Raw genomic sequence first — 16415 nt, forward strand, 5'->3', positions numbered from 1 at the left:
CCACACCCACATCTGTCCCGGAGATGGGCTCTCTGGCTCCCTCCTTCTTCTGCTTCCCAGGGTCTGCCTCACCCGACTCCCTCCTCGGAACACCTGGGATTTCAGGACCTGGAAAACTCATACCCTGGACCTTCTTCATCTTCTTCCCGACCAGCATTTCCTGAAAGTCACATCGTGGCTTCTAACACCTCCCACAGCCCTGAGGCGGGTTATCCTTCTCTTGGACAACTGAGACAACTGAGGCAACTGAGGCAAAGGAGCCTCAGAGCAATTAAGGAACTTGCCCAAGGTCAATGCAAGCAGCAGATCAAGGAACCCAATCCGGGTCTGAGTTTCCTCCCCGCCTCCATGAGAACAGAGACCCACACACGGGCCTGCTGTGGTCCAGCTCCCTCCACTTTCTCCTCCAGGCTCCTGGTGCCCCAGGAGCAAGGTGAGGGTTGGGGGTGGGGCAAGAAGTCACCTTAAATCTCTTCCAGAACAAGATGGGGCATGAGCCAAGCAAACTCTAAGTGTCTAAGTGAGAAAAACTGCGCTATTTTTTCATGAGGCCTGAGAAATGTGTTCGGGTTCATCTCTGTGGGTTAAATAATTCTGGTCAGAAGACTGTTTTTGTTTTTTTTTTTTTTTTAACTCTCAACTCTTTACTATGAAAAGAATTTATAGATCTAGGAAAGCTCAAAGAATAAGACAATGGGGTGGCTGGATGTCTCTGTTAGTTGAGCATCCCACTCTTGATTAGAGCTCAGGTCATGATCCCAGGATCATGGGTTCAAGCCCTGTGTCGGGCTTCATGCTGAGCATGGAGTCTGCTTAAGATTTTCTCTCTCTCTCTCTCCCTCTACCCCCTCCCCCACTCATACTCTCTATCTCGTCAAAAAAGAAGTAAATAAAATAAAATAAAGTATTTAAAAAAATTTTTTTAACATTTATTTACTATCGAGAAACAGAGAGAGAGAGAGAGACAGAGCATGAGCAGGGGAGGAGCAGAGAGAGAGGGAGACACAGAATCCAAAGGAGGCTCCAGGCTCCGAGCCGTCAGCCCAGAGCCCGACGCGGGGCTCGAACCCACAAACTGCGAGATCGCGACCTGCACAGAAGCTGGATGCCTAACCGACTGAGCCTCCCAGGTGCCCCGAAAATAAAAAAAAATTTTAAAGAAGAATAAGACAATAATAGCCCATTGGCCCCAAATCTACATTCCACAATGAACGTTTTGTCAAATTGGCTTTATCTCTGTATTTTTCTAGACCATTTGAGTCTAAATCGCAGACACCAAGAGAGTACACTCTTAAATACTTCAGCCTGTATCTCTTAAAAAGGACATTCTCCTATGTAACCAAAATGTCACCCGAACACCTTAAATAATTAATGATTGCCTAATCTCATCTAATATCCAGCCCACATTCAAATCTCCACAATTATTCCAGAAATGTCTTTCATAGCTGTGTTTTAATATTAGATGCCAAAGGTCGAGCACAGCATTTGGTTGTTATATCTGTTTAGTCTTCTTCTGTCTAAAAATAGTCCCCCCGCCCCCCACACACACCTTATTTTTGTCCCGACACTGACTTAATAAATGATTGAGCTGATGGTCTGGCAGAATGGCCCAGTTTTTGAGCTCTTGTGGCTGTTTTCCTTATGGTGCTATTTAACTCGTTGCTTTATTCCCTATATTTCCTGTAAACTGTGCCTTAGATCCGGAGCTTGATTAGATCAGAACTGAAGATTTTTGGTCAGAAACCATCTGTGGTGGCAACTCCTAAGATCCCCGCCTCCTGGTATTCCCACTCTCGTATCGTCGCCTCTCCTTGAGCGTGGGCTGGACTTTGTGACTCGCTTCTAATACGTCGAATATAGCAGAAGTAATGGGTTGTCACTTCTGAAATTAGATGACCTAAAAGCTGTGGCTTCTGTCACGGGTGTCCTCTCTTAGTCCTGGGTTCCCATCCCGGAGGGAGCTAGATGGCACATTGTGAGGCCGGCCTGTGGAGGGGTCCAGGTGACTGAGGTCTGCCCCCACCACATGCATGAGCCTGAAAGCAGATCCCCCATTAAGCCTTCAGATGAATCCGCAGCCCCCACCAACAGCTTGACCTACAACCTCATCAGAGAGCCAGAGGCACCCAGCTACGCCGTGCCCGGCGGATTCCTGACCCACGGATACTGTGCGGTAATAAGTATTTCTTGTTTAGGCCACCAAAGTTTGGGGTATTTTGTTGTGTTTTGCTATAGACTAAATTGTGCCCACCACCATCACCAAATTCATACGTTGAGACTCTAACCCCTAATGTGACTGTATCTGGAGATAGGATCGTTAGGAGTAGATAAGATTAAAGGAGGCTATCTGGGCGAGGCCCTAATCTGATGGAACTGTGTCCTCATGAGAGGGAGAGGGAAGCTCTCTCTTTTTCTCTCCCCACCATGTGAGGACACAGCCAGAAGGCAGCCTTCTCCAAGCCAGGAATAGAGCTCTTGCCATAGTCAGCCGGCACCGTGTTCTTGGACCAGATGCCAGAACCGTGAAGAACACGTTTCTGCTGTTTAAGCACCCCCACTCCCGGTCTGTGGTCTATGGTGGCCCCAGTGGACTAATGCAGAAATTAATAGATAGTTAACACAACTTCACAGGCGATACTATCAACTTCATATTTCCTCCCATGAGAAGGCACATAAGGCCAGGTGCTCCCACTGATTCTCATCACTTGGTTAAGGTGGCCCCTGCCAGATCTGGCCATTGAGTAATGGTCTTTTCCCTTTTTACAATCAGTGAGTAACCTGTGGAACAGTACCTCGACCCCCTGGAATGTCCTGTTCTTCAACACCATCACCGATGCATTGACCATTTATTTTTTATTTATTTATTTTTTTTATTTTTTAAAAACTTTTTTTTCAATGTTTATTTATTTTTGAGACAGAGAGAGACAGATGAACAGGGGAGGGGCAGAGACAGAAGGAGACACAGAATCTGAAACAAGCTGCAGGCTCTGAGCGGTCAGCACAGAGCCCGACGCGGGGCTTGAACTCACGGACCGTGAGATCATGACCTGAGCTGAAGTCCCGAAGTCGGACGCTTAATCGACCAAGCCACCCAGGCGCCCCACATTGACCATTTATTGACGTTTGCCTGAGTTGACTATTTCTTTGAAGATTGCATAATCATAATTTTTCTCATTCTGCCACTCATTCCATACTCATTGGCTAGTGTTCTTTGCAAAGAAGAGTTTCCCCTTCGTCAACAGGAATTAACCATAATTCCTCCTACAAAGGCGGGATAAATGCGTAATTTGGGCTTTTAAAATTTTTTTTTTTTTTTCAACGTTTATTTATTTTTGGGACAGAGAGAGACAGAGCATGAACCGGGGAGGGGCAGAGAGAGAGGGAGACACAGAATCGGAAACAGGCTCCAGGCTCCGAGCCATCAGCCCAGAGCCCGACACGGGGCTCGAACTCACGGACCGCGAGATCGTGACCTGGCTGAGGTCGGACGCTTAACCGACTGCGCCACCCAGGCGCCCCAAATTTGGGCTTTTAATGACTAATTTCCTGAAGAGAGAACTGGTTCAAAAGTCGCTTCCAGGGGCGCCTGGGTGGCGCAGTCGGTTAAGCGTCCGACTTCAGCCAGGTCACGATCTCGCGGCCCGTGAGTTCGAGCCCCGCGTCAGGCTCTGGGCTGACGGCTCGGAGCCTGGAGCCTGTTTCCGATTCTGTGTCTCCCTCTCTCTCTGCACCTCCCCCATTCATGCTCTGTCTCTCTCTGTCCCAAAAATAAATAAACGCTGAAAAAAAAATTTTTTTTAAATAAAAAAAAAAAAAAAAAAAAAAGTCGCTTCCAATAGTGGTGAGTGAGCTTCTCTGTCTTTCAGCTCATACAGTTATTTATGTATCTATTTATCTATCACCATAGTCTGCTGGATATCCATTTGTTCAATGTTTTACAATCATTTGTACTCATAATTCTTTTCAGTCCTCGTCCTGTCCCAGGTCTTGCCAGTAAAAGCCCTTCCAAGCTGACGAGCCTGACTTAAAATTCCAGGCCCCTAAGGAAAGGTTTGCAAAGGGATCTCTCTTCAGCAGTTTGCCCGCTATTCTTAGAAATCCCTGCCAGATGCCATGGATGGGGTTGGGGGACGACGAAAGGAAAGAATAGTAAGACCAAATGGCAGGGGTTTCCAGAGCATTTATTCTGTTTAGAAAATAAGGTGTACTAGAAAAAGTAGAAACGAGGTATCCGGACCCCTGAGTTCCGGTCCTAGAGGTCTAACCAATTTTCTCTTTGTCATGGAGACCAGGGACCTACTTCTCCGTGCCTCAGTGTGGAAATTTGCCATAAAGCCTGGAGGACTCAGGGACTCCAGGCCTGGATTTCTAGCCCAGAGGGGATGAAATTAACTAGCACATCTGCATTGCCCAGAGGAGGACTGGCTTTGATGTCCCTACGACCCCTGGTGGCCAGGTCATGCCCACTCTGCCCTTGGAGTGGGCTGAACAGAGCCGAATTCTGAGCTCACTTCCCAGCCCTCTCTCTTTCCGCCTGGATCTACACCAGCCCCTGACTTGAACTTCCTAAAAGGCAGTGAGTGAGCTTACAGGCCTTAGTGAAACCCATTCCGATTGCTTACTCCTGACCTTTCTGATACTACTGCATAGTGAGAATGCTGTCCTGGCCTCCACTGAGAATCAGAATGTGACCTTGGCCCAGTTTGGGAGGAACCGGAGGCTCCCATTTTTCCCGTCTGCTCGGGCTCAGCCCTCCTGCCCTAGAGATCCCCCTTCCCCATCCTTTCTGTTCTCCCACTGAGACTGAATGTCAAGGTGTTCTAAAAGCCCATGGGTCAAAAGGTGGGGGCAAGCATATCACACCTCTACTCTAAACACGATGGAACTACATCTCAGGGAGAGACTTTCCCAAGGCCCCGCCACCCCAGGCCCACTGCAGAGTGGAGAATGGACAATGTGTGAAAGCCTAAGAGAAACCCAGGAACACAAATGATTTGCTAAGTGTCCTTGTACTACAAGCTTGTCCCAGCAAGGGGCCTGCACCTGTGCGTGTGTCCAGCCAAGACTCAGCCTGGTGTGTGTGTCCCATGAATACTCACAGCAATTGCTCAGCAACAACAGGCAGAAGTCACTCTAAGGAAAACACTCGTCACCCAGACGCCTCTTGGCTCTCTCTGGTGACAGAGAGCACGATTTCCCTGTGCACAGTCTCCATTCGAGCGCACACACATACACACACACACACACACACACACACACACACACGGCTCTCCACCCTCTCGCAGGTGAACCCTCTTCTGTCTACTTCTCTCTCCCACAACCAGCACTCGCACAGGAAGAAAACAGCCTGCACTTGTCCTTGCCGGGCCCTCACTTGACCCGAGGAAGTCAGGCTAACTTCTCAGACTGCCCGGCACTTGCCAGGCACTACGCTACGGCATCTCGAGCAGCTGAGCTCAGCTGGGGCAGTCTCATCTCTCTGCCTGTCGTCCTTACCTCATGCCAGCCAAGCACTCCTGCTTTCTATTCGGTTCAGCTGACATTACTTAGACGTGCCTGCATTTACCCATACTCTAACATATGTCAGCAATATAAGGATGAGTAAGGCATCTTTAAAAATTTTTTAAATGTTTATTTTTTGAGAGAGAGAGAAAGGGACAGACACGAGCAGGGGAGGGGCAGAGAGAGAGAGAGAGAGAGAGGGAGACACAGAACGCAAAGCAGGCTCCAGGCTCTGAGCTGTCAGCACAGAGCCCGACGTGGGGCTCGAACCTATGAGCTGTATGAGCAGTCCTTTCTTCTTACACCTCAAGAGATCATCTAGTACACACCCCCTTGGAGACCACTAGTCTTGACTAAAGATGTAGATTTATAAACAACAGCAAATAGGTAGCATATGGCTGAAGCGCTGCAGCTGGACGAGATCCCCCGAGGAGAGCACGGACGTAGAGGGAGAAGAAAGTCCCAAGGACAGGAGATTAAGGAACATCAACGTTTAAGATTTGGACAAAAAGCAAAGAAACAGGAATGATCTGAGAAACTGAGTAGGCATCATTGAGGGGTAGGAGGAGAAATGAGATATGGTGGCGTTAAAAAAATCTGGGGATAAGAGAATTTCAGAAAAAGCCAACCATGGCGAAGACTTGAAAGGGGGCCATCGATTTGCCCATGCGAATGAAGGTCACTGGGAAACAGGCTGAGAAGAGACGAAACATAGGATGAACAGGTGAGGATTAGATGGTACATTGGCTTCTGTGTCCTAGAAAAGAGGGAGCCATGGAAGATTGTTGAGTAAGGGAGTCACAAGAGGACAGCAGAATGTAAGGAAGACTCACTCAGGTATTTGTATGAAAAGTAGGTGAGAGGGGCCAGAGTCTGAAGTCTGGAGGCCCACTAGGAGGATGTAAACCCAGACCAGGCTGAGCAGGCTAGAAATGGCCTCAAGCACATTGCTTAGGAGAAATGGAAATTGCCCAGTGACCAACGTGATATTGAGACTTATGGAGAAGGAGGAGAAAATGGACCCCAAGGTTGGAAGCCCTGGAAGCCGAGAAAGTGGAAGCACGATCATTGTTGGGTGAGATTCTCGTGGGCAAATGCGTGTGTGGCGTGGTCGTCCAGGAATGCTGCCTGGAGAAGGTGCCATGGGAATGCCAATCCCTGGGTGCCTGGTCTTCTATCCTAGGCTCCTTCCGCACACCTAGGCCTACAGACTCTCATGGATAGAGTCCCCAACCCCTGCCCCTCAGTGCCAAGGATGTGGCCGTGGCTGGATAGTATCCTAGAGACCCTCCAACCGGTCTCTAGGGGGGGGGGGGGTCTCTATCCTGGGGGCTGTGAGATTGGCACTGAGGAGAAAGGGAGCTGCTCCTTCCCATGAGGGTCAGGTTCTGTCATGTGCCAGCAGCAAAGGCCCTGTCAGCCAGCATTGGAGCAGGACATATCAGGGCCACGGTGCAGCTCGTCTCAGTCATTGACATGGCCTGTATCTCTCATCAAGAAATGGGTAAAAGGAAGGATAGGCAGTGAATCTCTATCAGCACTTGAGGAAGGAGCTGCTACTCTCGACAGCTACAGTGTCGCGGAGGAATGACCCTCCAGCCCTCGGGGACTCCCTGCAGGATTCTAATCTACTTGGTTTACCAGCTACAATGCAACAGGACTGCCCCTGAGAGCCCTCTCTGGGGAGGCCCCATGGCTGCTTTTCTCAGGCCCCTCACGGATTGGATGGGAGTTGGATTGTAGGACAATTATAGTGAAAGGTGTTCGGGGAACCGGCCACGTGGGCCTGGATGAATCTGGGCTACCAGGGGGTAGGAACGGTGTTCTGCCACCTCTCCTGGCCGTGACTCAGGCTGGACCTGATCCTCTCCAGGTGTGGGACTTCAGTGTGATGCTAATGGGTGCTGAGGAGGCCTCCCTCAGGGGTCCACAGAGGCCCCGGCCTTGGATGGTGGTTCTGACTAAAGACGCTGATGGGGAGACCCACCCACCTCCACGTGAGGAGCAAAGGCTACTGACCCAGCTGCCTCTGCATTGACACTTCCTCCATCAAGTTATTTTAAAGACACAACAGGAAGCTATCACTCTCATAAAAAGGGTTAAATCCTGATATGTGGGCTAAATAATACTAAAAACTTCAAAGTTCCAGATACGGTTCACTGGATAAATGGGGGGTGGGGGGGGTGGAGGGGGCGACCCCGGATTTCCAGAGCATCTCCGAGGGTGGAATTCACTTAGCCTTGGTGAGTCTCCCCTCCGTGCCAGGCCCACGCTCTGAATCTTGAAGGAGGACGAAGAGGAGTTAAAACAAAGAGTGGAAGGTGTTCCAGGCTGAAGGAACTACTTGTCTAAGGGACCAAGTGAGAGGAAGCATTCTATGCCGGCCAGGGTTAAACACATGGTTAAATTCCAGAATAATCTGGCCGCAGCAGAGGGAGGAAGGACAGCCGTCATCCCAGGGCTGGAGAAGTAAGCTCCAGCCAGATCATGACGTTCTTATGTGGTGGGAGCTTGGGTTTTATCCAGAGGGCACTGGGGAGCCATTGAACAATTTTAAGCAGAGAGGAGACATGATCAGATTCGTCTAGAAATGTGGCGGGGTGGCTTAAGAATGTTAGGTGGCAGAATAGCCTATTGAAAGACTAGCTGTGTCTTGCTTTCTCCATTGCAGGCTCCTTGGTAAAGAATGAAAGGTATTTCCACCCCTCTTCCTCCTCACTCCCTCCCCAGGAGGGGAGCCAAGCCACTGTATCTGTGAGGCCTGGGCTTTCCTTACCCAAAGGGGGAACCGACAGTGTTTTTGTATATCTTAAGGCAAAGGAAGAAGTTGCCAGGCTGGACCGCCTCTTTGCTTTAGAAGGCCTGGGTCCAGCCAGGGAGTATCTGTGCTGAGAAGTGAGGCACTAGACCCAGAGAGGTTTGGGCATGAGTGGGGACTTCCAGACAGTCTGAGAATAGCTGTGAACCCAGGGGAGGGAGGAAATCTCATGGCTCCTCTGCTGCCAAGCAGCCTGTCTGTCTCCTCGGCCCAGGCGCTGACGCTCAGGAAGATCCCCGGGCTGATACCGAAGGTGGCCGACCCCATATTACTGACGGGAAATACCCAGAGCGAGCTCCGACCTGGGACTCGGGATCCAGGCCCACCACAAAGCACGGTGTGAGATGAAGCCCATCCCAAGGGCTGTCAGGCTTCTTCTCCCTCATTGGTAAAATCAGTGCTTTGTGGGGGGGCGCCTGGGCGGCTCAGTTGCTGAAGTGTCCGTCTTCGGCTCAGGCCATGATCTCGCGGTTCGTGAGTTCGAGCCCCGCGTCGGGCTCTGTGCCGACAGCTCAGAGCCTGGAGCCTGTTTCGGATTCTGTGTCTCCCTCTCTCTCTGTCCCTCCCCCATTCATGCTCTTTCTCTCTTTCTCAAAAATAAATAAACGTTAAAACAATTTTTTAAATTAATTTTAATTAAATTAATTAAATTAAAATTTATTTTATTAATTACTTAATTTAATTAATTTAATTTTTTTTTTTTAAGTGCTTTGGACTCAGCGAGGCGCATGGCTCCTACTGGCCTGCACATTCCGTGAGGTCGAAGGACACCCTTGAACGGCCAAACGGAGCATAATGCCTTGTCACAGCACAGTGACAGACACACAGAGCAGCTGGGGAAGTGGCCAGAACCCCTGGAGGTCTTCAAGGAGGGATTCCTTAGAGATGGGGTTTTGGGGCCCAGCATCAGGCCCTGTAGCCGGGGCGCAGGGGTGCTAGAGTGCCTGGCTCCAGGGGTCCCAAGTTGCGCAGGTGCAGCCGCTCTCAGTGGGGCTGACATCAGCAAGACAGAGGACCGACGTCTCAAAGACCATCTCCAAAGTGCTGAAAAGACCTCCAGGTTTATATAAGGCAAGTACGGGGCAAAGGTCTGTGGGTTCCGTAGGTGGGCAATAAAGGTCAGGTGGATCATTGCCTTGGGGTCTTGCTGCCCTGGGGTAGTCATTATTGCTTGAGGGGGTAGTTTCAGCTTCACCCTCAGGGTCTTTTGCCTGAGGAAAGAGAGAAACGGGAAAGAAGAACTCAATCAGTTAGAAAGCACAGACCGAGGTCCAAACGGAGGTCGTCAAGTCGTGTTTCAGCCCCTGGGTTGCGCGAAAATTGAGAGCAGCCGTTTTCCCCGCCTCACGTCCAGGCCCTGGCCTGGGTGGAGGACGCCGCCTGGCCCCGGGCAGGGGTCCAAGGGACAGGGTGCCCGCTTGCTGACCAGCCCAGAAAGCAGACCAAGGTTTCCACTCCTCACTCCGCACTCCTAGCCTTTTCTCTGTGGCTGCACACGAGCTTCCTGCTACTCTCAGGGACACCCTCACAATAAAAAGGCCCTTTCAGAAGCTGTGGCTCATTTTCCATTCTCTGTCTCCAACCAATTCTCCTCTCTCTTCCTACTCTATTATCCGCAAGTCTTTGCTTTCCTGATTGCCGAATTCATCTCTCCTGATTGCCTTCCCCGGGGCCGGACTCCCCTTGAGAGAAAAGAGAATGTGTCACCAGTGACCTGATGCCCTGGAGGGTGGGAAGGGAAGCCGTTAATGGCAAGGGAAACATAACTAACTTTACTGAGCAAACTAAGGGTCAGGTTTACAAGCTCTACACATAGGAGAGTCATTTGAGGGGCTGTTACCCCCATTTTACAGATGAGGAAACTGAGACCAAAGAGTACGATCACTTGCCCAAGATCACAAAAGCAGCATGTAGGGAGGGAAAAAATATTTTCCTCTGTCCACCTCGGGTTCTCCAGCTGTGGCCCTGTAATTAGACTGACCACAGACAGGTTAACAAGAGAAAACAGAAATGTATTAATGTGTGCTTCATCCCACGTATACGTGAGAGCTCCCAATAGTGAGTAATCCCCCAAGGGGCGGATAGACTTGGACTCCTGTTCCGTCTTAGACTACATAAAGGAAAAGGGGGCTTTGGGGCCAAAGTGGCAAGTTGTGGGGAGGTAACCAGAAAAAATGGGGGGTATAGGAGTTGTTTAGTAGGGCTGGGTATGCAGATATAAGTCAGGACCTGTTCCACTAATAAGAGTTGCGAAAAGTCTGGGGCACCTGAGTGGCTCAGTGGGTTAAGCGTCCGACTTCGGCTCAGGTCATGATCCTGTGGTTCACGGGCGATTCACGGGTTCGAGTCCCGCGTCGGGCTCTGTGCTGACAGCTCGGAGCCTGGAGTCAGCTTCGTGGATTCTGTGTTACCCTCGTTCTCTACCCCTCCCCTGCTCATACTCTGTCTCTCTCTCAAAAAAAAAATAAAACATTGGGGCCCCTGGGTGGCGCAGTCGGTTAAGCGTCCAACTTCAGCCGGGTCACGATCTCGCGGTCCGTGAGTTCGAGCCCCGTGTCGGGCTCTGGGCTGATGGCTCAGAGCCTGGAGCCTGCTTCCAATTCTGTGTCTCCCTCTCTCTCTGCCCCTCCCCCGTTCATGCTCTGTCTCTATCTGTCCCAAAAATAAATAAATGTTGAAAAAAATTAAAAAATATATATATATAAATAAATAAATAAAACATTAAAAAAATTTTTTTTATAAGTTGTAAAGAGTCTCCTCTTCCAGGTACAGGAGAGACACTTTTCCAAATGGAAATTTCCTTGATTGATGTCAATTCCCTCTACAAAAGGAAAGCTCCTTCCCTGTTATAGGGCTTTCCCTATACCTGCTGGCTCTCCCTGGCCTTTAGCTCTAAATAACCCATGCGCTAAGGAGACATACTTTGGGGGGGCGTAGTCAAGTAATGTCAGCATTTAAGTCCAAATGTCTTTGGCTTTCTTTGTATTTCCCTTCCCAGTTTCCCCCCGAAACGTTCACTGAGCATCTATTTTGTGCCAAACACCGTACTGTGAACCGGAGAGCCAAAGGTGAATGATGCCAGCCTTCAGACGCTGTGCATCCTTCAGACGCTGTGGTCCAGATGGGGGACAGACCCGGAGACAAAGTGTGGTGAGTGGCATATGGAGGCGTGTGCCATGTCCTACAGGACCTCAGAGCAGGGCAGGCTAAGCAAGGCTTTGTTGGGGCGGGGAGGGCATCCCAGGGGAGTTCCAGAGGATGGGTCCCAGTCTATCAGGCAGAGGTGATGGTGAGCAGGGGTGAAGGGACCAGGGCACGAAAGCATGGGCTGTCATACCTTTGCACCTGCAGAGCAGGGGATGCTTCCTGCTGGCATCCACGGATGCCAGGATTGCTGTGAAGGTCAGGGTCATGCCCTTCCTCCCTCTCAGGGCCCCTTTCCAAGGGGCCTGGGTCAGGGACTCTACCCCGAAGCCTGGCTTCCTGGGGGATGGCTCCGCCAGTGCCTGAGGCCCTCCCGACAGCCACAGCCCCCTCCCTCAGCCGGATCTTCAGTTTAGCTAAGCTGCTGGGTCCCTTTGGGTTCGATACCATCTAATTGGTTGTGGCTAATCCCATATTAACTCTCCTCGCAGAAGCTAGAGGGCCTCTCCCCACCCTCCATCACGTCCCAACCCCTACAGAAGCTTCTGTTATCATGTTTATGAGCCTCCACCACCACAGACAGGCAAATTTGCATATAAATAACCTGCCAGCACAGAAGGCTGCAAGAGGCACCTGGTAACGACTCTGTTTATTACTCTGGAGAGAGAAGGGGAGCAGGAAGGCCTTGTGCTGGGTGGCCCAGTCGGGATGGTTACATTTCCACCTGCTGATTAGCTGAGAAAGAGTCTGTGACCCTCAACTGCGGAGGAGGAACAAACACAAAGCCTCTCAGTTCCTCCCCTTTGGGAAACCCTATACCAGTCTACGTGTCACCCGAGGCTGTAGGACCCACCTTCGTCCCCAAGGCTAGCCCTGCCTGAGCACCGAGTCGGGTAGGCAGGTACGGCCCTGGGCTCGGTGCAGTTGGATGATGTGATGCAAAAGGGAGATGGGTCGCGTCCTCAAACAACTGTGTGTTGCAGAGGACATGTCACAGACCTAGCCGGGGACACCGACCAGACCAGACAAAAACTTCGAGATGAGGTCTGTGCATAGCGTGGTGCAGCCTGAAGGTGTTGGCGGGGGTCTTGTTTTGATATTTGCAGGGGGAGGAGCACGTGGGCTGGTTCTTGAAGAAAACCTAGACCTTGCCTGGGTGGAGACCCGAAGAGCATACATTCCAAGCCAGAAGGAATGAAGTGAGTGAAGGCACTTGAAAATAATGCAAGGCTGAGTGGATTATCTGCGGGGCAGGGGACAGAAAGGAATAGGGAGATAAATTGGAAGAGCAGCAGAAGTTATGCTGGTGGGGGGAGGGGTACATGACTAAGTTGTGACTTCACCTCTTAGACCTCAAAGGTTTTTGAAGACAGGGGTGATGTCAGTTGCGGGGGGGGGGGGGTGGGCAGCTCTGCTGGCTAAAGCAGTAGTTGCTAAAACCTCCCCCCAAATGTGGGATGGCCTAACAGTTACCTAAGAAGGCAGGGAGGGATCACCCTTCGCTGGGGTCAGATACCTGTTCACACACCGGCAAAGCTTAATTCAGAATAGACTACGCCCCCTGAGACCGGGAACCTGAACATCCATGAGCATCCAGTCTTAGGGGTGAGAGGCACACATTCAAAGCACAGGGAATCTATGATTGGAAAGGCAAAGGGACTGTAGGGGAAGTGAAATAAAAAAAAAAAAAAATCTCCCAACCCAGAAAACCTCCACCAAGGTAGAGGGAACAGTGTTCTTATCAAATACGCATTAAACCAGAAGGCGATGGGCATCACCGCTTATCACCTACGAGAATTCAAAGACAGAATGTTCCTTTATCAATGTAAATTTTCTTGACAAAAGAGCCATTTATGCTCTGATTTTAGAGGTTTTCCCACATCTGCTGTTCCTCTGTGGCCTTCCGCTCAAAACAATCCATATGCCAAAGGGGCATACTTTGGGGTGGCATATTCTGCGTTTATTTTTTTTGGGACAGAGAGAGACAGAGCATGAACGGGGGAGGGGCAGAGAGAGAGGGAGACACAGAATCGGAAACAGGCTCCAGGCTCTGAGCCATCAGCCCAGAGCCCGACGCGGGGCTCGAACTCACGGACCGCGAGATCGTGACCTGGCTGAAGTCGGACGCTTCACCGACTGCGCCACCCAGGCGCCCCTGGGGTGGCATATTCTGGTCCCCTTCAGTAGCCAAGTGGCCACAACCCATTATCTACATACATACCCCTTGTTTATACACCATGATGGACGAGAACTCATCCTCAGATAAGAGGTGTTGATAGCGCCATTTGTCACACATCCTGCCTTTACCTGGTAACTGGGCGACCATCTGTGTTAGTTTATTGGCTTTATCCAGAGGAAAAACAAATGCAGAATTTGCAACGGGAGGTAGTTTTGCAAACGGGAGCAAGGCACCCACCAGAGTTACGCTCCTACCTTCCCACGGGAACGGAGAGTGATGTGCCCTCTCTCTCTTGATGTTTGCATTTCAAAAAGATGGCTCTCGGGTCTTTGAGGAAATGTCTGAGCTCTGGGACCAGCAGGAGACTCATCTAGCCGTTATAAGGATTTCCAAACATTTGAAAAGGACACAGGAAAAAACTCCGAAAGAAAAGGGAGAGGAGGAAGAAGTCTTCTCCTTATTTTCAACCGGGACAATTAAGCCTCTTATTTTAATTCTTGCCCTTCCAGGACAAACAGGTTCCTGAGAGTAGCTGGGTCCTCCTGGGAGAAGTACCGACCATATTGCCAGACCTATTGGAATCCCACCTCTGCCTTGTGCCAGCTGGTGGACAAGTCAACCCTCCTCCTCCGCAGGTCGGTTGGCTCACCTTTGAAATGCAGATTAGAATTGCCACCTCCCGGGGTCGTCAGGAATAAATGAGGTACTATTGTAAAGTCACCTGGAGCACATGGGGCATCGTGAAATACTCACCTTTGAAATGAAAGTGTATGCTGCCGTGAGGGTTGGAAGGGCAGGATGAAGAGTCGCTCACCAAATCCCAAAGCACCGAACACAAGGGGATTCCTTTAACGCGCACATCAGATGGGTACGGAGCAGATCAAGGGGAACGCTCCTCTGAGCAGCTGGCCATAAATTCAGGGAGCTCGTTCCCCGAAGAGATGTCACAGTCTGAAAATATAAATAGGTTAAGGGAGGGTGTAGGTCACTCATGAGTGCCATCTCCAAAGGGGCTGTTAGGGAAGTGGCAGGAGTTGGGGCACGATCCTAACTTTGAGGTTGACAGCTTCTAGGGTAAAGCCTTTCCCATAAAGTGGTCTTGGCAGCTCTGGCACAGGGAAGCTCTGGCCAGACAGATGTATCGCGGGTTCGGACTTAGAGGAGAATTCTTCTATTTCTGTGCTCCGCGGCCCACGGGTCCCCCAAATCCCCCAGAATGACAGGCTGCCCTGGCAGTGGCACCGTCCCTGCGGCTCCCTTGCCATTTCTGCCACAAGGCGCACCGTGGGACACCTGCCCACCTGTGCTCCAGAAGGGCCACGTCCCTTGAGATGGGGGAAGGAGGGCACAACACAGCCACCGTGGTCAAATTTCATGTCCCTCTGCACTCTCCGGCTCCCTACCCCTTGCCTCTGGGGCGGGGGGGGGGGGGGGGCACCTTCTTGTTGCCATAGCAACTGGATTCCCAGGGAGGCAGCCATCTTGGGACAGTGATGCAGCCCCAAGTTGAAGCTGCTGGAGTTCAAGAGGGAGAGAGCATCCTGTAGGGAAACCACACTCTCTGGCCAGGGTGACCCGCCGCTCTGGGGCTTTTCCCAGCTTGCTTTGGTGAGATCCCACCTTGCCAGCCCCTGGGGAGAGTCTGGAGGCTGAAAAGGAGGAGAAGCCCCCTTCCCCCACCTCCCATGTTCCCATTACCCTCTCAGGGAGTCAGAGAGGAGCAAGGATAGGCCCAGCCCAGCACACTGGGCGGTAAAATCTGATGCCAGGGAGGGCGGTGGGGGAGGGGGGGAGAGGAGCCTGAGTGATGGCAGGAAGTAGATTTTCATCTGGGGTGGCTGCAGGCCAGAGGGGAGGGGGGCGCTGGTGGAGCAGGTGACAGGATCAGGCTGGGTGATGGGGGTGACAGAGCCCACAGGGAGGGCTGGAGCAGAGCTAAGCCGGGCGCTGGGGGGTGATTGAACGGGCGGCTGGCTCCGGAGGGATTGAAGCAGGAGACAGGATTTGCTGCGGAGCCCAGCGCCCTGATGGAGCACGGGACGCTTTGATGCTGATGATGGAGATAGCCAGTCGGGGAGGGGGGACGAAGCCGGGGCTGATTTAGCACCTTGGCAGGCAGGACTGACAGGACGCTTGCTCCTGGGACAGAGCCGCGTGGGCTTTGCCCATCCGTCCCCGGCTGAAGGCGAGGTGACAGAGCAGGCCCGGCCGAGGCGCGCAGAGCTGGCCCCGGAATGCAGCCCGCAAGCACATTTCACCCTTGACGTTCAAACCAATTCCAGGGCAGCTTTTCTCCGGAAAAGGAAGCGCAGTTCAAAGAGAACATAATGAATTGGCTGAAATAAATAGCTGATTAGTTGCAGATAGCATCAGAAGCTCGAAGAGCGCAGTGGAGCAGCCCTTGGGCCCTGGCAGCCAGCCCCCCGCGCCCCGCCCCCCCACTGCTGGATACAGCCTCCCCTCCCTCTGGGGGCAGGGCTGCAGGCTCAGCCTGCAAGTGGGTCCCAAGGCCAGCAGTCTCAGACAGAAGTCCTTGGCTGTCTGGACAGCACCCCCATGGCCATCCCTGAGAGGCCTGGCCTGTTAACGGAGTAAACAGCACGTGGGGAAAGGCAGTCCGGGCTCTGTAGCTGCCACCTTGGACGCCTTCAATGGCCTTTCTGAAAAAAGAGATAAAGCTCAACTAACGTCTGCCCTGACTGCTCCCAGGGAGCTTTCCAGAGCCAAATGAGAAAGGGTTATGGCACCAACTCTGGCCATTGCGATCTATAA

The 16415-nt window shown here is 51.5% G+C and overlaps 1 long non-coding RNA gene across 1 annotated transcript; it reads right to left on the reverse strand.

Moving 5' to 3' along the window:
* Positions 1-9010: 9010 nt before the first annotated feature.
* LOC123602365 lies at positions 9011-15052 on the reverse strand. Its single transcript, XR_006714461.1, has 3 exons — positions 14945-15052; positions 14397-14594; positions 9011-9531 (listed from the first exon to the last, which is right to left on the reverse strand). It is a non-coding gene; the product is annotated as an uncharacterized LOC123602365 (long non-coding RNA).
* Positions 15053-16415: the final 1363 nt, after the last annotated feature.

This window comes from Leopardus geoffroyi, chromosome D1, assembly GCF_018350155.1.
Source record: "Leopardus geoffroyi isolate Oge1 chromosome D1, O.geoffroyi_Oge1_pat1.0, whole genome shotgun sequence".
NCBI lineage: Eukaryota > Metazoa > Chordata > Mammalia > Carnivora > Felidae > Leopardus > Leopardus geoffroyi.